This window comes from Phalangium opilio, unplaced genomic scaffold (genome assembly GCF_054372755.1).
Source record: "Phalangium opilio isolate 3A_F unplaced genomic scaffold, DU_Popi_V2 ptg000500l_1, whole genome shotgun sequence".
In the NCBI taxonomy this organism is placed as follows: Eukaryota; Metazoa; Arthropoda; class Arachnida; order Opiliones; family Phalangiidae; genus Phalangium; species Phalangium opilio.
Window position 1 is genome coordinate 444,095 of NW_028324238.1, and position 23,580 is coordinate 467,674.

Sequence of the window (23,580 nt, forward strand, 5' to 3'; positions counted from 1 at the left end):
TGTTAAGAAATCATACAGAACCTTAATATTCCCTTTTTCCATAATATAAAGTGAATATGTGGAAGTATTTTTCGTAATTATGATGCATTTAGTAGTTTTGTAGCTTTAAAGCTCTGTTTCATTTTGATATTCCAAAGATTTTTTTTAATATTGTTATTTGAAATGGCTGTTTATATATTACTTAAGCTATACGACATCTGTATATAGAATAATCCTTGGTATAGTGACTTCATGAAGAAACCTAAGACCTAGACTCCGGCGGGTAAAACAAGTATTATCCGCAATAGGCTTAGTGAAACAAAGTGTTAATAATTGAGGCCTGAAGTGAAGTAAACTTTTGGCTTTGATTTTCGTGTCTGAAATGAAGAGACATTAACGGTTCAGAGTGAGCCGAAAGTTAAATACACTCTTAAATAATCAGGTTAAGATTTTATAATAGAAGAAAAGATCATGGTGGCAATTAGATTAGTAAAAGGGCTAATGGTAAACGGGTAGTAGCTACAGACTTATTATTCTCTTTATGGTGCGCATTGACTATTAGTGCGTCTAGGTATAATTTAGCTTTGGTGTTATTTAACGTTAACATTCATGTTGGCAAACTAAGAATATTGTTGAGGTGAGACGAGACGATTGTGTTTACACTGAAAACCAGTTGTGAATGTAGCTACCAGAATATAGGGTAAACAGCTGAAGCGTAGACTTCATTTCCTGTTCTTTTCCCCATTGACTGATTTCCAAGTGTCCAAGATTTATCCTTATTGGATGTAAAATGTCGTCTACTTTACTGTTCGCTATGTTTGGAATACTACTTCAATATTTCGTAAATTTTTACTTCAAAAAAGTGAAATAACTCCATATCTAGGTAAATAAGTTTGTAGTAGTAGACCTCTTGACTCGGAGAGGTAATATTTTGGTTTTCCCAACTTGTTTCTATTAGCGCTTGACTGTTTCCCAAGGCGTGCACTGTTAAAAAATGTTGCCCAAATTGGATGTAAATGGATCCAAACGGCTGACTCTGAGACAGCACAGTTTTTCATCTATTTTTGGATAACGTAACTAGTGTCCAAAAAGGGAGGGTCGAATGATAAGCCAGATTTGGAGTCTCATCCAAAATTGGATCCAGAATCATCTTTTAAGGGATCAGTTTTAACCCAGAAATGGGCAGGAAATTATCCATACAACAATCAAGCTAACATTGGACAAATTTCTTAGCTATATCGTTCTAATATCAAGTCCATATTGAACTAATATCTAACCGATATCGGGCTCATATTTGTGCAACACAAACCGACGTTGGACAATTGTCGAACAATATTGGACTCATATGAGGCCAATATAGAGGCTAGATTTTTTATTTCACCGAGTGATGATTGTTTTGGAAACGTTCCGTTCTCGACGTATCCATCTGCCTGTGTGTTTGTGTGTCTGTCTGCCTGCTGTCACACCCCAGGGGATCGCGTTCGCAGTTTCACAATCCGGATCGTATTCACAGTTGACGGATATCTGAAAAACTCTACTGACCACTATTCTGTTAACTGTCATCACCAATCTAACTACACCATTTTAAGGTCTTTCAAACACTCGCGAAAGAGGCATACTCTAGGAAAAACGTCTCTTAAAACGATACAACTAAAAGAATAATAAGTAACATCAGATAAAAATAATTTATATCATATAATTTTAATAAATTATTTGAGAAAAACCATTCTGAACTGAAAAATCTGTAGTCAAAGTTTATAAACGACGAGTAACGAAGATTGGGTATGAAGTCGATAGACTAGATACATTTAATAGTTTGTATAAAGCGAGATATTGAGACTTTACTCCACTGTACCATGAAACTCATTCCAAAGTTAATATAGGATGAGTATTGATATCGTTAGTTAATAAAAAACGGAATAGAGAAGTCGTTTTCAAGTATATGATCAAAATATGTTTCAAGTGTGACTCTCTGAAATATAGTAGGTGGTAGGGACGAGTGGATTTTTACTTCTCCTGAGAGACAGGCTTTGTACCTGACGTGTCTGTCTGTGTTTTGTTATTACTGCTGCAATTGTTTATCAATAAAGAGAAATGATTGCATATCTAGGTATGTTGGTGATATTATTTCACTTCCCCTTTTTACCTTAACCCTTTTATATAACACTAACCCATCTTTGTTCAAGTCTAGGGCGTTTATGTTGAGATAATAAGGATGGGTTTCGCACCAAGAATCGAACGCATCCATTTTCGAATTAAAGCTAGCATTATCCATTATCCCCTTCTGATGTTACACATTAATTGTTGTTGCTTTAATCGCCATTTCGACGGTATGGTAAGCGGTATCGCGAGATCCCTATGGGGAAAATATCACAGATATACGCTTTTGGTGCTTGGAGGAAAGTATTTTGCTATAGAGTCCACTAACGTTATAACTATGGCTTTTTGGAATTGGGTTTTATCGAAAAGATTGTAACAATAAGTGAGTTTGGCGATCTGATCATAAATAACTGATACGGAGAAAAGGTGTATACATGTTAAATTCTAATAAAAAATAATAGTGACAATATTCCAGATGGAAGTCTACTTCAAAAAAAAATGATTTGGATATTTTTTTACAAAGCTTTAATTACAAAATATTACGATAAAAGTTAGACTTCAAAGCAAGTGGATTTTATAATAGAAATTTTTTTATTTAACCGAACATAGAGTACGATCCTTTTTTCGACTTAATTTTTTTCGGAAAATTTTGTCGCTTGAATACATTTTTCGGTTAAAATCTTACTAAGATTATTCAATCTCAAAAAATATCATCTAAAATTGTTGTATTGTTTAAACGAATAAACTTCTGAATAGTTTTCGATTATTTGTAGTTAATCGTATTTTTCGAAAAAATCGACCAAAAAACCCCGAGCCCTAACGACAATGCGACGTCACTGTTTCTGGTATAAACACCTAGAGGGAGTCAACTACGGGGAGATTTTCATGGAACGACCCTCCTCCTATCTAATTTCGCAAAACGCATCCTTGGAAGGCAGAGAAATATTCGTTCAAAGGTATCGAAACAAGACCCTTACGGCAAGAACGGATTCTTGCTCATGAATCCGTTCTTGCTTATGGTTATATCAGGGATAGATTTAATTTTAGAAGTAGGAATGGAGAACGGTTAGTATTTACTTCAGTCCGACTGATAGCCCAGTATAGAGCCCCTCCCTCCAACACGTAACGAAAAGTTTAAATTATCTTATTGGCTCACTTAAACTACGTTCTGATGACGTTGCTGACGGGGACGGTGAAAAATACGTAATTCCTTTTTACCTCTGTCGCTAGCTTTGGTCCCATTGAACCGAATTCCCATTCGACAGAACGGCTTTTTTGTGGTGTCCCATTCGACCGAACGTAGCCAAAAGGTGCGATTTTATTATAGTCCCATTGGCCCGAAATTCTATTGAACTGGAAGAAGACATACTGTGTGGTTTTGCATTAAATATATTTTTAGTTTCACAACTTATTATTGTTAAAATAAATGTGAGTTGAAAATGTATTACTGCACTTATTTTAACTACGTTTTAATTACGGCGAACCTCACCTACCCTAGCCTAACCTAACCCAACCCAACCTTGTTTGGAGGTAAAAAGATTATTTATATGAGTATAAAAAGCCCGCCTCTTACCACGAACAATTTATTAGCAATAATAGAAATATTTTGGAAAAGATGTCAGATAATTAATTGGAGAAAATTTTGGAAAAGGTGGCAGCTAATTAATAGGAGAATATTTTGGAAAAGGTGGCAGCTAATTAATAGGAAAATCTTTTGGAAAAGGTGGCAGCTAATTAATAGGAGAATATTTTAGAAAAGGTGGTAGCTAATTAAAAGGAGAATATTTTGGAAAATGTGGCAGCTAATTAGTAGGAGAATGTTTTGGAAAAGGTTGCAGCTAATTAATAGGAGAATATTATGGAAAAGGTGGCAGCTAATTAGTAGGAGAATGTTTTGGAAAAGGTGGTAGCTAATTAAAAGGAGAATATTTTGGAAAAGGTGGTAGCTAATTAAAAGGAGAATATTTTGGAAAAGGTGGTAGCTAATTAAAAGGAGAATATTTTGGAAAAGGTGGTAGCTAATTAAAAGGAGAATATTTTGGAAAAGGTGGTAGCTAATTAAAAGGAGAATATTTTGGAAAAGGTGGTAGCTAATTAAAAGGAGAATATTTTAGAAAATGTGGCAGCTAATTAGTAGGAGAATGTTTTGGAAAAGGTGGCAGCTAATTAATAGGAAAATCTTTTGGAAAAGGTGGCAGCTAATTAATAGGAGAATGTTTTGGAAAAGGTGGTAGCTATTTAAAAGGAGCATATTTTGGAAAAGGTGTCAACGAATCATTGGAACCAAACCAAACCAAACCTAAACTAACCTAACCTAACTTAAACTAACCTAACCTAACCTAACCTAACCCACCCGAAACCAAAATATTAAAATTTTAATTTAAAACTTAAAGACATTGATGGAACTACCATTAAGACTGTACTTCATTTTAAGCACAATTTGTTTACTAATTCTTGCCTTGAAAGGAATGAAAGTGAGCGTTTTAATTAGTATCACGAAGCATTTACTTTTAATATTATTAACATACCTTTCGGAGATTCGAACCAACAACCTATCGCTTCGCAGTCCAACATCGTATCCACTACACCACCGAATCGCTGACGGCTACAGTGTTTCAAGTTATATGCATGTATTTTTTTAGGGGCATATTTGGACGATTGGGATTTCGGTCCATCGGGAATATAGCCACTGGGCTGGAAATCTAAAATCATTGCGGGATATTCGGTCGAATGGATTTTGGTCCATTGGGAATTCGGTTGAAAGGGACGATACCTGTCGCTATGACCCGCCTCTTCTTTCATACCTCTCCGTCCCGTGGAAGGGGGTCCGAAACTTTGACGCACGCACATTACTCTGATCTCCATTCCTACTCCTAATATTAAATCTATCCCTGGTTATATAAAATATAATTAAGACACACCCTAATTGATCAAAAACTAATTAACTCATAAGCTCTTAAAATAATTTTTGACAGATTGCAAACTTTTCTGGAAACTGGTCATGATATCCGTGGCGAATTCGTTTGGTTAAACAATTTTTGCCTGGAGAATGAGATCAACAAAGATCAAATCATCAAGAATTTGACCTCTGACCTGAAGAGTTTGGCACCGGCTTTCGCCATTCTAATTGTTCTGTACATTTTGAGTGTGGTAGCCCTCTTGGTTGAACTTGACGTAAAGAAGATGAATCCAACTACAGGCTCGGATAATAAGCAGAAATACAAACTCAGACCTAGTAATTTTTTTCGTTTTAGGCATTCTAAAGTAACTCCTGATGCGTGAGCTGAACTAAATTGAATTCAAATTTATATACTTTCCCATCATATCCAAAGGGTTATAATAGAAGTATACCCTATCACTAAATACAGGAATACATAGATTTACTACTTGGAATCCTTAAGAGGCCATTTTATGGGCCTGGGTGTCTGACTGAAAGGGGAGGCGGTGTAGAAACCGTCACCGTTGACGTCATGCATAATTTATTTGACGTATTTTGCGACTTGCGCCGCGACTCCCACGACCTATGCGCGGTGAACCCGAATGTAAACATGGTGCGTCGTCTGAACAAGTAGACCAAGGATTACGTTTCTAAAATAAAGGCGAGACTTGCTTTCCGTTAAAAACTCGATATTACTGTTCTCACAGGGTGGAGTAAAAATTTAATTCCTTCCACTCTTCACCAAAGTTATACAAAAACAAAACATCAGCATCCCTATGCAAAGGCTTAGGGTTTAAGGGGAGGTAACGTCATCTTTTCTCGAAATTATTATAGCATTCGTTTTCAATACTGAATTTCGAGCTACACTAACTTCTAAATCGTCGACTTTAGTTACAGTTATAGAAATTTCCGCCTCAAAAACGTCGTTAACGTCAAACTGTTCCAAGTTCTCGCACTTTCCGACCATTTCGGAGCCGAAACTGATGCAGACGACAGCTTAAAAGGTCATGATCTCGATCTGTCCCACACATTCGCATAACCAATGAGACGCGAGGAAGGAGGAGCAGGTGGTTTAAAAGTTTTTGGCGCTTCCCCTCACAGTCAATCAGATATTTGTATGGGGTCTATGACCTCTTATAGATTCCAAGTACTAAATCTATGTATTCCTGAATCCTGCTAAATATAATCATGGCATTATAAAGCTTTAATCGCGTTGACATGACTTAAAATGCTTAAAGCTCATTTTGTATTTGTTCGCCTTAACTATTTGAAAGTTATATAAAGTTTTTACGAGAACAGATTCTATTCGATTTCACACACTAAAATCTGAGCTCCCTTTATATCGAAACACCGTATTTAAGGCCGTTTTTGTTGTAAAATTTCTAATCATAACAAATGTATATATTACGCAATTAAAATCAAATTTCTCGTATCGATTAAACTTAATTTCAAATTGCAATGCATATAATAATTTCTAATTTCTGGTTCTTTGTTGGTTTGAAAAAGTGTCACGAAGGACTGTGTATAAATGCAGTTTTTAAGGACTGCGAAGCAAAACTCGTTTTTGTATAATTAGCATTATAAGCGTAACACTTTATTGACTCTTCTTCTATTGATTTTATAATTTAAGAAAGTTGCTGAAAGAAAGGTTTTCGGTTGCTGAATTTTGTCATTAACGCTAAATGCATATTTTACGCATGGGTAAGAAAAACCAAATTTAAATGGCACGAAAACCTCGCAAGGATCGATTTTCGCCAATGTCAAGTGTAAGCCAAGGCAAAAAGAACAGAACTGGGGTGGATGAGAAAGTCTCTCATGGTGCTCTTTATAATGTTACGCGTCTTTGGTCGAAAAATCAACGCACTAGGCCTACTACCAGAGTTCAAGATAACATATTTTTTGTAATTTTAATTGTGATGAGTTTGATCGCTTATAGCATACCGTGAACTAAAAGAATAAAGTATTGTTTTTCTGTTGACTCTGAGTAATGCCTCACTTTCTTTTCTTTACACTTTGCCATTGGTATAGGCAGTATTTGGTTCGCTTTACTAAATGGTAATTGCGTTTACGCTAGGTACAAACCCGGTTAATTCTCCACGGTACAATAAATAGCATCAAATATTGCGAAACGTTATATAATTTAACCTTAAATGATTCCGCCGCAATTCAAAAAGTTCTGAAGCTTGTGAATCACTCGGAAATATTTTCGAAATGAACATAAACGGTACCAAGACGGTACTTATGACACTTGGTACAAAGTCAGCGGGTGGTAAATTAACCAATCTATAACTCGATGATGCATGTTCAAAATAGTTTTAATGTTGAGCTAAAATAATGTTGTAATGAATACTAGGCGCGAAGTTATCTACAGTACGGCAACAAGTTTCAGACATTTGTATTACGATTACAATGTATCGGTGTGTCAATAGAAGAAGAAAACTTAGAGTAAATAGATCTACGGAGTCTACGCGAGTAATTTCTAATAACAACACGGTAGTAATAAAGCCGTATTCTATGCCGAACAGAACGTGTGTGGTGTTTCATGTTTTCTTTCGTTTTCTGCGATTAATAGGATTTTTCCGGAAAAGCAATTGTCACTTGGGATTTTCGATAATGTTTACTGTGGTGAATTTATTCGGTATAAGTGGTGTGCTCGCATTTCTCCACAGTATGTGGAACACAAAGTATGATTTTAGTACGATTCCTTATTACTCGAGCTGGTTTTTAAATTTAGTGGGGCCTATTTGCATAATCAATGTAAGCTTCTTCAACACAAAATTAACAAAAACTTGCTTAAAAACGTATAAGCAGTCCTGTTCTGTACGACAAAGATTCAAATTGCTAAATACGATGCTTGTGCTTATATTCATTATGATACTGTACCAGTACATATATATCATGATTTGGTATTCACAATCGGATTCATTAAATTTCTACGTAAGCTTTTATTTTTACAACTCGAATTTGTTACTTAATTATCGGCGTTTCGCGAACGTATTGATTTGGTTCCGATTACTATTTGCTATGATTTTGCTACCAGTGTTAGAAGAAATGTTGCTAGGTATGATAATGATTACCGCAGAATGCCTCAATAGTAAGATTACAAAACTAGCGAGATGTATCCCTAATAAAAACTTCAGTGTTCGTCAATTATCTATACAACACACAAATGTTTGCCAATCTGTGGAAGACCTAGACACAGCCTTAAGATTTACGATTCTTATTTACTTAATAAAATGGTCAACAAATTTTTTTGACAACTCAGTTTGGCTGTTTTTCAATCCGACACGCACAAAAAATTCAAAAACGTTTAACATTTGGTATTTTTTGTTTAACTTTTCTTACTCAGTTTGCCCCTTGTTTACCGTAGGTCTATTTTTTATAAAACTATCGTTAATTAGCCACAGTAACGGTCTATTATTGTCCGCTTGTCACTCGCGTTTTTACAAAAAAGTATCAAAAGGAAGTAACAAGTCTCTACTGAGAATAGCCGAAGAGTCTTACTTGTGGAATAAAATTAGCGTTACTCATATTAGATTTACTCTCAACAAAACAGCTACAATAGATTTGGCTTTTCTTACCAGTTTTTTTCTAATCTTATTCTCTAACTTTCTCTTCATACTTTCAATGATGCACATATCTGTTGCAAAAAAGCCTGTGTGCTAAAATTCCATTAGACGTATTTGAAAGCTTTATATACCTGATAACATTAAATACGAAATGGTTCAGACCTCTGAAACTCAGAAACGAATTAAAAATATATTTAAATCTATTAGCCAGTCAACATATCCAACCCCAAAGTCCATAAAGCCAGTCTAAAATTTAAAACGAACCAAATACTGGCTCCGTGAAGAAGTCGGTTGAAACTTCGTCCTTATGTTTCAAGTTTTCAACCCATTTAACTGGTTCATTATAAATATAACAGACGGCCCCGGTCGATTAAAACTTAGTTGGATTTGTGGCTACATCTATTGAGTACATTTTCCACGTTAAGCATTCTTTATTAATGTATGTTCAGCTTGAAAAGAAAATCATTAAAAGCTCACCCTCACTAAAGAACGATTTAATGTTTAACCTTAGTAACACAATGAAATGAAAGATAAACCGCTTCCTTTAAAATTAAGAACAAGGAATATGTAGTACTACTAAAAGACGTATTTGCAGTTCAGGTCAAACTAATAGTCTTATACGATCTGAGTTCGTTAGAACACTTTCCTCACGCAAGTGACGAAATCTTTTTATATATCTCTCTGACCGCTATTTATCAAGATAGCCAAGGATATGAAAATTTTCTAAAGACACTTGCCTTCCTTGGTAAAGTCGCTTGAGTTGGTCATTATCAATCATGCAGCCAGGACTTTTTTATTCAGTGCGTAGATACGATTTCTTTATCCGCTTAGTAAATTTGTTTCGCAAAACTACGTTATCAACGTCTTCTTATGAAAAATTGTAATTAAAGAACTGCGTGTATAGTAACTCAAACTTAATACAAAGTTGGCAACGATAATAAATGGTCATTTCAACTGTAATTCATAAGTTCTCGTTTGAACTGCTTATCAAGATTATGAGATGAATGTTCGATTTTATAAGATCCAAGTCTCTATAATATCGATTTAAAATTCTTAATAAGGTAAAAACTAACATGATTTAACACACATATTAATCAATATTCTAAGGCGAATAAACAACTCTTGAACATTCTGTAAAGACGAAAATTTTCTGTCATTTGAAAGAATTTATGTGAAAAACGTATTTTGTAATCGTGTGAACAGCTTGTTTTAACTGGTCAAAAGTAGAGACATGACGAACAAATGGTCAAAAAACCAGAGTAAGCTGGTTTGACAATACTTTGTGACGCATTCAGTGATAGAACGATTTTTCACCCGTTTTACTAAAAATAATTTTAGTTTTTCAATAATGAGAGTTAGGCTTAGCAAGTTAACGTTTGAAACTCAAAAATCATGTAAAATGTGTTTTTAAGTTTACTAAATGATTTCGATGTTATTTTATCAGTAGAAATCGATTAAAAATGGTTCTCTTATAGTTAATTCTCTATTTAAAGTTCTCGGTGACGATTTTATCAAGCTTCAATGTGAAATCATAAGCCTATGTAAAAACTTTCAGGTTTCTCACTTACCATGCCAAGATGGAACCAGCGTATACTGCAAGTCGTAGGCGTTGTACAAGCCTGCATTAAGTAACTTAGCATACTAATAGAATACTTCAGCTTAGGACGTGACCCTTATGTGGTTTGTGCCCTGATTATATATACTATATACTATCAAGAAGTGATAGCGAGAAGGTATAAGATGCCTAAGTATTCGCGCGCCATAGTCCCAGTCCCCCTTTCAAAATAGGAGGGGGGACGTAAAAGGAGGCACCGGGCTATTTCGCCTCTCCTCAGTCGGAAAATACGGAATTTTCGACATTCGCGTCGTGCTGACGTGCGTTTCCATGAACCAATGAGATGCTGGTTGTAATTTAGAGGCGGGGATTAACCCCGGACCTACTTTTGGACTGGAGATAAAGCAGGAATTGTGGCTAATTTATACCTTCTCCCTAATAAACTTGATATTACTTCTTGATACAATAAAATATATTGAAAAAAAAAGGAATCTAGGCTAGGAGTAGACAATGTTATTAGTTTTCCACAATTTAAATCGGTGAATTACCTGTAATTTGGCGAATTACCGTTTTAAAAAAATCACGGTAATTTCCCATCTTCTTATTGATCTCCTTTCAGTTATATTTGTGTTTTGTTCGTAGAGAGCCGATTACCTAAAAAATCAGCCTTTAGGTTAATCAAAAAAATAATTAAGAAACAGAGATAAAGATGAATATCTTTTATTAATGACTAAGAAGAACAACAAAACACCGAAGAGAAAATTTTATAAAACCACGAACAATTATCACGAATGATTTACTTATAAAAAGAGTTACATCTTGTTTATCTTTCCAAGAACACACTCGAAAATGGTAGAAAAAGAGTTTTATGAAGCTAAACGAACAAAGCCAACGAGGACCACACTTTTGTCCATCGAATGACTTTGTTCTTTAATTAAGCTTTTCATACATGTTTCAAAGGTTACGATGAGATCAATGATTAGCTGATGCTCGACAATTACATTTTTCGTTTTGAATACCGTACATAATCGATCATTAAATAAATCTGTTAATAAATTTTTAGCAATTAAATTTTTATCTTATTATTTATTATTTATGTTATCTACATTATATACATGAAACATTACAAAGAAAATTACGGCTACTATATATGAATATTTAATTTAAAACAATGTATTTGGGAAAAACAGGACTGTTGATTATTGAAGTGCTTTGAAAAACCGTTAATGTCAAGGATTTGAAAAAGGAGCTGTTACACAACCCCGGGATATTCGCCACCTATGGAAATTAGGGGTATTCAAATAGTTCAAAGAAATTTCTTTCTGATTTTAATATAAATTTTGAATACGTCATTATTTTAACTGATTAACCGGTATCTATTTTTCAATCGTAAAAACATTATTGATAAATGTTGCTTACCGACAAAAATAATATGAATAATGTACGTTTTTAATTATTTATTAAGTTACCGATAATATCCCTAGATGGCGCTTTAAATATATTTCTGTTTTAACACTGTAAAATGCAAGCTATTGGAAATAATACAGTGTGCTACCACGAAGCTAGGGGGGAAAAACTGTGACGTCAATATTGGGTCCCGAATTTGTATTGCCCAAGCTGACGACGTCTCGCGACTGCCAATATGGTCGCCTGAAAATAAGGTAAGAGATAAGACCATGTGACGTCACTACAAAGTTCGTGGTAACACACTATATTTAAGCTCAGACCACCTAACAATGGACGCTTTAAACCCGCGTTAACTAATGGCAACCGCAACTTATCGCCGAATTTTACTAGTTTGGTGATAAACTTTCGACACCAACCGCCACAGCGCTAGTGTCAGGCGTTGCTCTAAGCAAACCTAGCTCCCAATACAGTTGCCTGTCCATGCTTAGGTGGTCTGAGATTTAATGGTAGTACTTGTTTTTATGTTTATGTTTTTTCGAACGATAACTTTGCAAGTAAACTTTCTGTTTATTTAATGCAGAAACTGGCCAGCAGTTTGAAACAAATAATCACACGAAAGTTTGTATTTAAGTTTAATAATTTAAACAGTGAAAAAAACCGAGTTTTACTTTTTTCAACGATGAAGTTCCAATTGAACTCAATATTATGGATACATTGAAAATATGCGTTTTGAAAATATGATTACAGTTTTTAAAAGTAATAGGGCCCATGTGTAACAAACCAGGGAGAAGCAATGAAATACCGGCGGGTCAAACTGGCCAAGGCAAAGGATTAAAACGAATATATTCCTTCCTTCTATTTTAAGATATAGCTCCCTGGTTTAATTTCTAATACATTCTGTAGTACAGAACTATTTTTTAAGTTTTTAATTCACGATATTAATTAAGTACATGCAGTTTTGAAGTTTGAAAATGATGTTGACCTTTTTATATCTTCGCGCGTGTTAATGATACTAAATAATTAATACAAATTAATAATTTAATAAAAATAAATGGGGGGGGGGGTAAATTAAATTAATCTATGGGTTACCAACCAAAATTAAATTAAAAGTTAAACACAAAAATGACGTTACGTGTTTACACGTCACCTCGGGTTGGGACTTATACCATTAAGAGAGCTATATATAGCGAAAGGTATTATATTTAAAACACTTAAATAAGCGTTTTGTGTGACGTCACGAACGTCATTAAGCTCTATAAAGATTATTAAAAACGCGATAATGAATCTACTAATGAGATCAAATGAAATATGGAAAGACAAAAATTGTGGGGGAGAGCCTTAATAATAATCCGTTGTTATAATTATTTTAAAGCCTTTAAATTTAGCCTACTTTTATAACATGGTGTATTAAACAAAATTAATTTTGAATATGAATCTCATCTTGACATCTACCTTTGCATTAATTACAAATAGAGAAACCAACACCTTCCCTTGAACCTAGAGGCAACACCAGATGGAGCCAGAATTCACTACACGATGGATGCTAGCCAACTCGCACTGCCTCTAGCGGTGCCCTAAGCCCTGTAAAGTTCTCTTCACCCTGTCAATAATGAATTGGTCTATTGCATGAGTTAAAGGATGGCCTTCCATCCTGTGTGTTTGTTTCTCTGCAGGAATTAATGGAATGCAGTATTAATTAGATTTAATTAGCCTTATTCCTGATTTGCGCCACCTACCCATAGCGGCGACTCGGACTTTGAGAACTACTGTAATCGGCAAGCCAATCAGATGTCGCTAAAATTTGGTGACGTCACTGACGGGCACTATCGGGTGCTTACCAAAAATGACGTCATCACACTTTAGCGACATCTGGTTGGCTTGCCGATTACAGTAGTTCTCAAAGTCGCCGCTATGGGTAGGTGGCGCTGATCAGGAATAAGGCTAATTGATCAGTCCTGGAAGTGGCGATACCAGGGGTACTTAGCTTTAAGTCCAGTAAAAGCAAAGCTCCCCCGTTTATAAAGGGACCCCCAAATTTATAATCCATGTGGAATAAAATCCTGGCAACGCCAATGAGTCCAGGAATTATTGAGCAAACATGTCTGACACTAACGTTTTAATTTTCGATAAAGGCAAAATTTCTATTAATTTTAATGTATTTTCAATGTTCGGAATTAATTAACTTATGGTCAAGAATTAGGTTTTAATTACGTTACGGTTTTTTAAACCGTAAATAATTAACGAATAATTAATTATAAACAAGATGAGATCCATATCCATTTTTTTGCTATGTTTACCTTAACGTAAAAGCAGACAAAAATTTCAAAACTTTAAAAACAATTATTAAGATATAATCACTAATTTTAATTGTTGTTCCGCGAGCTCTTCCACTAAAAATATACTTCGTCCCTCATTTTTAAAATCAACGAAAGGTGACCATTTGGTGGACAGAATTATTAGATACAACGTATAACTATAATTATGATAGTACGCTTAAACTTTCTGGTCACTTCATCGGAAGATTCCATAAGAATAATTTAAATTGCTAATTACTGCATTAAAATGAATAATTATAATTTAAAATTTTCATGTAGCTTAATTTAATTAAGATTAAGTTAAGATTAAAAAAATAACTGTATTCCAATGAATGATTACAATTTAAAATTTTGATGTAATTTAATTAAGATTAAGGTTATTGAAAGTCGTCATTAATTATCATAATTTTAGTTATCACGTTTATTTCTAATAATTTTAATAATTAATTTTAAATTAATTTGTTTAATGAAATTAAATATTACGTAGCTTTTTTTGGGAAATAAGATAAAAGAGGGACTAATATTATAAATATAAAATGTACATTAACTATAAACGTTATTATTTAAATTATTTACTGAAATTAAGATAATTTATTTTTCACTTGGCGAAATTCACCCCATCTTTTATAACATGACTCGGTTTTCACACTCCCATATCATTAATTTAAAAATATCGTCACATTTTAATTTTTGTTAATGCGATGGACGATGTTTCGCTTTAAAGTTTTAATAATATAGCAGAAATACGATGCGCGAGACTAGTCTCGTAGTGTCGACTAAAAAGTATTAATTTGGTTTGTTTTTTTATATTATTATAAAATATACTACTATTTAAATATTTATCAATATGCTTTTCTTTATAGGTGGCCAACATCATGGTATGCGGTTTCACGAAACAATTACGCACGTTTCCTTCCACTGATGTCTTGACAAATATTTTCTTCGACCATTTCAGATGCCAAAACTAATTCTGCAATAGAAAAATAAAATAAATAAAATTCATTATGATTAAGAATTTTTCCATCATTTTAAAAATGTTTATATGTGAAAAATAGGCAACTAATTTGAAATTGTTTACTTGGTTTGGAAATAATTATTTTTTTAATTCTTTTGGAATAAGCCATGAAAAGGATTTTTTTATATTATTAAATTAATTAATTTGTTTCCGTTAATGTGTACCGCTAGAGGGAGCAAGTGCTTCATAGCCTATGGCATGTAGTGAACTCTAGCGGTGCTTCTTGGCGTTAAGAAAACACCTTTATATGGTCGAAACGTACTTAGGTACTTCGGTTTACGATTAAGTCTGCTACCAAAAACCCATATAAATACAAAGAGAATATACCCTCTTCGATAAAACCTTATAACGGGTACATGAAAAAGTGTGAAAGCTAAAAACTTTAGATCATGGTATTTCAGTACGATTCAATAAATGAAGTTCTTTCTTCTTAGGTCTTATAATATGTTCTTGATTTAACACTAAACCAACATTACATTAATATAATTAATAATAAAAAATAATCACAATATTAAATAATAATAATTATTTAATATATTAAAATATCAATATTTTTAATTATTATTATTAAATATATTAATATTTTTTAATAATAATTATTGACAATATTAAAACAAATATTATTATTAATAATTAGTCATAATATTAAAAGACAAGTATTATTATTAATAATTATTCATAACATTAACAACATCTTAATTATTTTTAATGATCATTATTCATAATATTAAAATATTACCTTTAAATATATATATAACCTTTAAATTCATCTACCAAAAAAAAAAAAAAAAAACCTTTCTCTTTAAAAACATCACACACACCACTTCCAATTAAACTAAAGATCTGTTGCCAAGGCGACTAACCTACCAACGACAAGAAGAAAGGCAAATTTCTATAGACAATTAGCGTCAATAGGCTATTTAATAATTTTCGTCTTAGTGTAAGGTTTCGCATCCGGTCAGGTGTGAAGGAGCTATAATCTATGGCTCTAACTAAATTTTTATTAAACCCATAGGCATAGCCTTCGGCTTATTACGAGAACTTCCCTTCAAGGGAGAGATGACGTGGATTTAAAATACCCAAGGGCGATTTTCAAACACCTGTGCTACATACAATCTTAGTATCTTTAATTTCAAGCCATTTAAACTCCAAATTGGTACTTCTTTTTCTGCTGGAAGTCCACATGAATCCCAATAATATTTCGCGAACACAAAGATAAATTTTCGTTCAAGATGACAGGAAAATCCTAAAACATTGGAACCTATCCTGGCATCATTGTTCGTAACCGGCGAGGACTTTTGCAAGTAACATAACACAATACGTATGACATTGTCAATGTTATCAAAAGAATATAAGATATGACACTTATACTTCGTAATGCTGGAGACTTACAGCACGAGCTAGTTCGACAACGAGAAGCGAGAATTGACTACACTCTGTTTTGCAGTCCATCTAATCCTATTTAGTCTGTACTAAGCCTTTGACAGCGCCTCACCAGGCGTCGCTTTACCTCGAATCTATGACCTACGTTGTCACTTCATGGCAAGCTCCAGTTTGTAACCAGTGACAAACTTATGGAACATATCTTATGAAGAAATATATTCCCGTAGTAAGAGTTTTTCTTGCATTTGTACATCTTCAACAATTATTAGGTCATTAGCGTTTTAACCTTGAAATTTTCCCCACGACTAATTATTCTTGTTAGGTAAGAGATGGCTCATCTTTGAAGATGGGAACTATTTTTATGTTTCTCATCATTTGATGGCTGCTAATGAAAAGAAAAGAGTTTGTTTGCTTATTTATCAACTCAATCTACAAAAAAAAGCTATGGATTCTTTTAAAAAAAATAAAATCTATTGAAAATATGGTGTTTTATACCCATTATCTAATACACGGTTTGAAGTTTTTTTTTTCTTTTTTATCTAGCATTTTACACGCATCGATGAATTTGAACCGTTCTTTTGTTGCTTAGAAATATCATCAGTTAAGACCTTCTGAAATTGTTATAATGGAAATTTATATTTTTCCTATATAATAGTGTCTGGAAAAAATCTTATTTCAATTATAAATTTCAAATATCTAACAAAATATTGAATTTTGCAACTTTTAAATATTTTTTATAAAACTTATTTACATTTACATGCTTTTGTTTTGAAAACTGAAATGTAGTTGATAAAGCGTAATATATTAAAACGAATGATATTTACCAGATAAACAAATTCTATATTCAATTAACACCTTTTATTTCGTTTCTAGCGCCATAGAAAGTTTACAAGGTCAAAATATTGACCTTTTTAGAACATTAAAATAAATAACTAGTAGAGGGAGCCAGTGAATTCCCAAATATACTTCATGCTGCCAGCATTACACCGATTCGATGTTCTTACGATATCCTGAATATGTTATTGATAGAAGCTATTTGTTCTTCTAAAATTGCTATATGCCATTACCCATTTTCCCTATCGTGAATATAAACTGCTATCCAGTTACTATCAAAGTTTCTCAGATATAAAAATCTTCAAATTTTATTTACGATACCATGAACAAAGTCCCACTTTTGTCCAGTTCAGGCTGTTCAGCACCAAGGCGAATTTTATATCCTAGAATTTGCAGAAAAGCTTTAAGGTCTCGTATAGTAAACATATCTATCCCCTTTTCCTTTCCAGAAAATAACTATGAGTAGAATCCGAGGGAGTCCTCACTTTCCAAAGATTTTGTGATAGATTTCAAATAGATCGTATTCACTGAAGGGGCTAAAGAAATTTCCTCTCAAGTTTCTTATCTTTAACTAAGCGTCAATGTTGCCAGTAATTTGTGAGAGCATCTCCTGCAGGTTTGGAACTGAATAGAACAGAACTACAAGCTCTTTAGTCTGTTGTAAATAGCGGTTGAAATGCTTTCACTAATGACTGGCAACACTTGTCTGCCCACTAATTTTATTATTTTACATAAATTTCACGACACTTTTAAGACCCAGAAAATTATTAAATAATTATTTATGAATTAATTACCACTAAACTCATTTCCCAATTGCTGCAAACAAAACCCATCCATACCTAAGTTGTTCGATCAATAGAGAGAGAGAGAGTTAACCAAGTTTAGTAATGATTTAAACTGAACTGCTAGCCTTTTTCTTGGCTCAACAATGCCCTAAAAACACATGTTGGAACGTCAAAATATCCTACTGAAATTAGGGCATAATTGCTTCTACTTCAGAATATAAACAGTCATTTTTGAGAAGTTTAAAATCGTCCATGATATTTGTTTCTTAAATGTACGAGATTTAACTTAGTATGGAGCTCCTCGCGTAAGCAAAGTCCATCTCTTTTTATCAAATCTCTCCAAAATAAGCAGAAAGCTCGTAGTCCTTTTGTCGTCCCTCTCCCTTAGAAGGAAAACGACCTTGACACTGAACGGCAGATGGGTCCCTAACAGATTTTTTTACAAAAGCCAACTGTTAATAAAGGATTTACAATCGTAAGACGTTACCATAGCCCGAGGCTAGAGTGCATGCCAAGCAAGTACCATCTATTAAACAGAGCTCCTGCACTTTCTTCAGTAAAATCTCGGGGTAACATCTGTGTCCTTTTTTGGGTGTTGCCCTTGCACCTTACCCCCTCACAGAAGCGAGTAGTAGAATATAGCAGCAACAGTCGAGACGTTTTTATACCTTCGAGGCAAGTGATGGTTTCCTGCGCGAGTTCTGGGTGTACACTCAGCCTCGCCCCTTCTCCCACTAGGGGGCAACCCAAGCTTTTTGCTCTCCGAAGTAAGTAAACCCTGACATTCAAAGGGGTGGTTGTAATGGAATAGCCGAAGGGTCAAACCCCGAACAATTGTACGTTTTAAGAAAAGGCGGTTTCCGGTATTTGTCTGCCATGTTCGCGCCAGGGGTCAGAGGTTAATGTTACAGGCCGAAGCGTGCCACCTGTCCTTTTTTTTTACCCTCAAATAGCTGCTGCCATAAGGCGTATTCTTTGCCTATCGTCTCAAACTTACCCATTTTCTTGGAAAAAATATATCCAAAAATATTCCAGATTTATATCGACTACGCTATCGTTTTTCTAAAGGTTATAGACTATTTCGGAAATTACATACAGAGTAACCAACGCACAGGCGCCATCTCAACAGTGAACTCGGGCTCCGTCTGGCGTCTCTTCTTGCCGCGAGGGAGAATACCCCAATAACGGCCTCGCCGGTTTCTCAGTATGTAATTTCCGAAATGGTCTGTACAGAAAACCATCGTCACAGAGAGGTATTACACTGGACGTGTCTGTAATCGCGTTCGCAGTTGGAAAATCGGAGCAAACGTGTTCGCAGAAAGCAATTTTTGGGTTTTACTCCCATAGTTAGAATTAAGAAGTGCACGGCGATCGGCTAGGGTTACGAGAAACGTCTAGCACCCCAATGGCAGGGCTTCCAACAAAGGTTCACGCAATTGCGAGTTTTCTTATAATTTACAGTGAATCAATCGCCTTTTATACCTTAAATTTCCAAAATTTGTAAAAGAGGCATACGCTTGAATTCAAACGTCAACAATAGCTATATTTAAAATAACTTTAAGAATAAAGTTTCTTAAAACGATTTAACTAGAATTAGGGTAAATTAATGCCGATTAAAATAATTAATATCAATTCTATTTATATAATTACTTAATAAAAACCGTCTTAATTGCGTCTCGACTCGGAGAGGTTTATTATCATGGTTTCCCAACTTGTATTGAACAAGGACTAATCCGTTCATAATAATTATAAGAGGTTACAGCAGGAAGGTCATATGATTTAATAAAGTAAAATATATATATATATTAATGCTAGACAAGATTAATACAGTCCTCCATGCACATATCCTTCTAAGAAAGTTTTTATAACTCCGAAATGATGTATTAAAGACAAACCGCGGGCACGCTGTTCGGCGCAATTTATACCCCGGCAAAAACAAAAAAAAAAAAAAAAAAAAAAACGTCGCGCGTGCCACTCGTTTCCCCTGGTCTCCCTTTCCCCGGTTAAGTTCCTCTGGTTCGTCTGAAACATAACCCGCGCGAGACAGGACAGGGGAACGAGTCTGTCGTGAGACGGGACATTATATTACAGTGTCGTTGCCTGGCATACTGTATAATATCCAAACGGAAGTGCACCACGTGCAACATGTCTCAAAACTCACCCCCGCAAATCACCCCAAAAACTTGAAACGACAAGTACGTACACAGGGAGTATAAGTTTTTTAATCCCTGGTAAGTGAGCGAGCGAGTGACTACTAAACTATGGAAAATATGCGCTTGCTTCGAATCCCAGTCGAACCAAAGGAAGTAAAAAAAATATCTAGTTTAGGCTTAACCTTTTTTTCGCGCCAAAAACTATTTTCATGGGTTAGAGCCACGTGGTTTCACCGTGCGTTAGGGTGCTCGGGGCGCATCCGGCCGGTCAAAAGATCGAATAACTTCGCCATCACCGGATAAAGAAAGACTATATACCAAACTTATCCGTCGACGCTAAAAAATGCAAGTGCTTCGAGGTTTGGAGATAGGGAAAAGCATACATATGGGGCAGGCAAACCATCTTTTAATAGTATAACGGAACGGCTGTTTCGAACTTCCGTCGCCCAGATATTTTTGATAGCTTCAAGGGGCAGTGAGTAGTTTGGGTATGATGTATTTGTGGAGCATTATTCATCGAAAACTTGAATCCAACAAATTAAATACGATCTTGGTCATGTATGTAATGGATTTGTAATGTAAATAAATGATTGCTTTATGCAAGACAGATAATAGTGCTAGTCCATTTGGTCGCCGCTTATGTCTCAACAATCCCGCGGTGTCTTCCCGTGAACGGGTGGGCCATGGTAACTGATTATCGTCTGCTTCATAATAGAGAGCATTAGAAGGCACAATTTTAAAATTTGCAGCATCTATGACGTATTCTTTTAGTTTTTATTATTTTCTTCCACGTTTCGATATTAAGGTTGCCAATTAAGTTAATTAGTTGTTGAAATTAATTCAATTAAAGTTCGACACAAACAAAAATAATATTGTTTACGATGTTCTTTGTTTGAAAACGGAATGAATAGCAGTCCAAAAAAATTATAGAGTAAGGTGTCTGGCACGAGGACGAGGGTCTAGTCTGGTCTGGTAGCATTGCACCTCCAAAAATGGCGCACGGTTTTGCCGCCAAAATTGATCGACCACAATATAGCGGTGGAGTTACTCCAATATAGACCAAGACTATTGGAATGGATAACTTCGATTGCCATCCTCAATAAACTCACTCTGAAATATATTTTCAGCCCAAAATACTTCATCAACATCAACATAAGCTTTGGCATTTCGTCAAGTCCTTAAAAAGACCATCTGACTTTGAGAGTGCCTCGATCACCATTTGGGTTAACGAAATACTTTTAAGACCCAAGTCTGCGAGTCTTCAAAAAACCTTGCTGTTGGGCTTATGATTGAAAGGCAGCAGTCATTTGTTTTCCAACATTACATCTTCCCTTCGTCCGAAGAAGGTTGAAGTCCTATAAAGTTTTCATCTGGATCAAGGGGAAGCTTCAGCGGGAAAAAAAAGAACTTTTTGTTTCAAAAACAAACTGTGATCTGTCAGTTCCTTGGACAAAAACGCTAAGGAATTTTTCCCCCCCTAGGCCTAGCTTTACCGTAGTTAGTTCCTTATTTTCGGTTCACGAGAGAAAATAGCTGAAGCAGCTGGTACAGTTGGACAGGAAATGCCGGCGCCCCCGTCTTCCGGTTTTGTTTCTTTTGCATGGAAGTCTGAGGGAATCTTTAAGAAAATACACCAAAAGAAATTGGTCTGCCCACGGGCTAGCTTACAAACGTAACGCATGGATAGTCATTAAAAGAATACAAATGGTGGGATGGATGAAATGAAGAAATTTCTGCACTTTTCCCGTAAATTGAATTGTTAACACATCCTATTGTAAAATATCGTCCCATAGTCAATACTGCTTCAGTTTTGAATGTGGCGGAATTATGCAGTTCAAACCAAGTAACTTTCAAGTTTCAATATAAGCGATGGTTTTCCAGGACGAAAAAACAAAACGCAAAATAATCTTTTTACCTCTCCTAGTGACGATGACGTCACGTAGAGGTATTACACCGGACATGTCTGTGTGTATGTCTGTCTGTCACCACGTTCGCAGTTGGTGGCAAATCGGAGCAATTGCGGGTTTTCTCATCACTTACTGTGAATCAATCGCCTTCTATACCCTAAATTTCCAAAAATTGTTAAAGAGGCATACGCTTGAATTCAAACGTCAACAATAGCTATGTTTAAAATGATTTTAGGAATAAATTTTCTTAAAACGATTTAACTAGAATTAAGGTAAATTTATGAAGATTAAAATAATTAATATCAATTACATTTATTTAATTATTTAAGAAAAACCCCTTAATTGCGTCTCGACTCGGACAGGTTTATTTTAATTTCCCAACTTTTCTTCAATTGCAAAGATGATTCACGTAGGAAGCAATCATTTTGTCTATGCTTACTGCTGTAGATTGATGTAATAGGCGTACAAAGGCAGGGTTTTTACATTTATGCCTTATCTTTTAAGAGCAGCGGCCGTACAGGGACCACCCATGAGAACTATCAAACCGTAACTAAAGCCTGTACCATGGTATAATGTAAAGGGCCAGGGTACTTATTAGCTATTTTGAGATATAACCGTTAGAAGACTAAATCTCATATTGGGCCGATGGGAATGCTACGCATTGGGTACCGTTATATATTTAACGGACTTGTAATTATCCTTGGTCAATTTAAAGAGAATTGTGAGTCATAGAGTTCAATTAAATCTACCGAAAAGGTTCAGATTGGCATGTCAAAATGTCAACATAAAAAACACAATTTTGATAAGGACTTACAATAACAAATATGATGCATGGAGAAAGGGGGAGGAGCAAGCCTTGGTAACTGTTTAACGTTTTTTTCTTAATTTATTACTCATTAATAGATAGGAACGACTTATTTCTGAGAAATCGATGTGTCATTGGAATGCAAATGAAACCCACACATAGTTTAGATTAGATTTGACAATACAGAGTTTTATTAACTAAGTTCCATTTTCAAAGTTTTACATTCCAAGGATCCAAATGATATGATAAGCAGACTTTATTATTTAGGTCGTCTATAAGTCTAAGAAGAGTAGAACGCCCAGACACATCGGTTATATTTATTCACTGAATTGTTTCTAAAAGTTACCAACTTAATCACGCAAAAGTTTGGTATTTACCATTAATTCTTAGCTATCTGGGCTAAGTTTCCCTGGGTGTTTATAGAATTTGTACATTTTTCATCCCATAGGTGGCGGGGCAAGCAATTACCATTGATTTTAATTCAGTGTAAGAAACGTTTGTGCTAGTGATCGTACGGGGTGAGATTTTTGTCGGGTCGGGTTCCGGGTCGGGTTGCGAAAAAAACCCCGGAAAATCGGGTCGGGTCGGGTCGGGGTTTTCCTTTTTAATAAGATAAATGTAATTAACATATTATAAAAAATTATACATAGTAGCTATGTACTATGCACTATGTAATGTAAGGAATTTATTTTCTGTTTAGTTCCAAGTTATCACTGCTTTAGTGAATCCAATAGTAGGCTAATCTGCCATATCTTTGCTTTAGTGAATCCAATAGTAGGCTAATCTGCCATATCATTGCTTTAGTGAATCCAATAGTAGGCGATTCTGCCATATC

At 34.8% G+C, this 23,580-nt stretch overlaps 1 protein-coding gene across 1 annotated transcript in view; it reads right to left on the bottom strand.

Moving 5' to 3' along the window:
- Positions 1 to 10,845: 10,845 nt before the first annotated feature.
- Positions 10,846 to 23,580, bottom strand: part of LOC149591758 (uncharacterized) — a 48,253-nt gene continuing 35,518 nt past the window's right edge. Inside the window, exon 3 of the mRNA XM_089861749.1 lies at positions 10,846 to 14,833. The gene's annotated coding sequence lies outside the window, so the exon portion shown is untranslated. The remainder of the gene's footprint in view (positions 14,834 to 23,580) is intronic.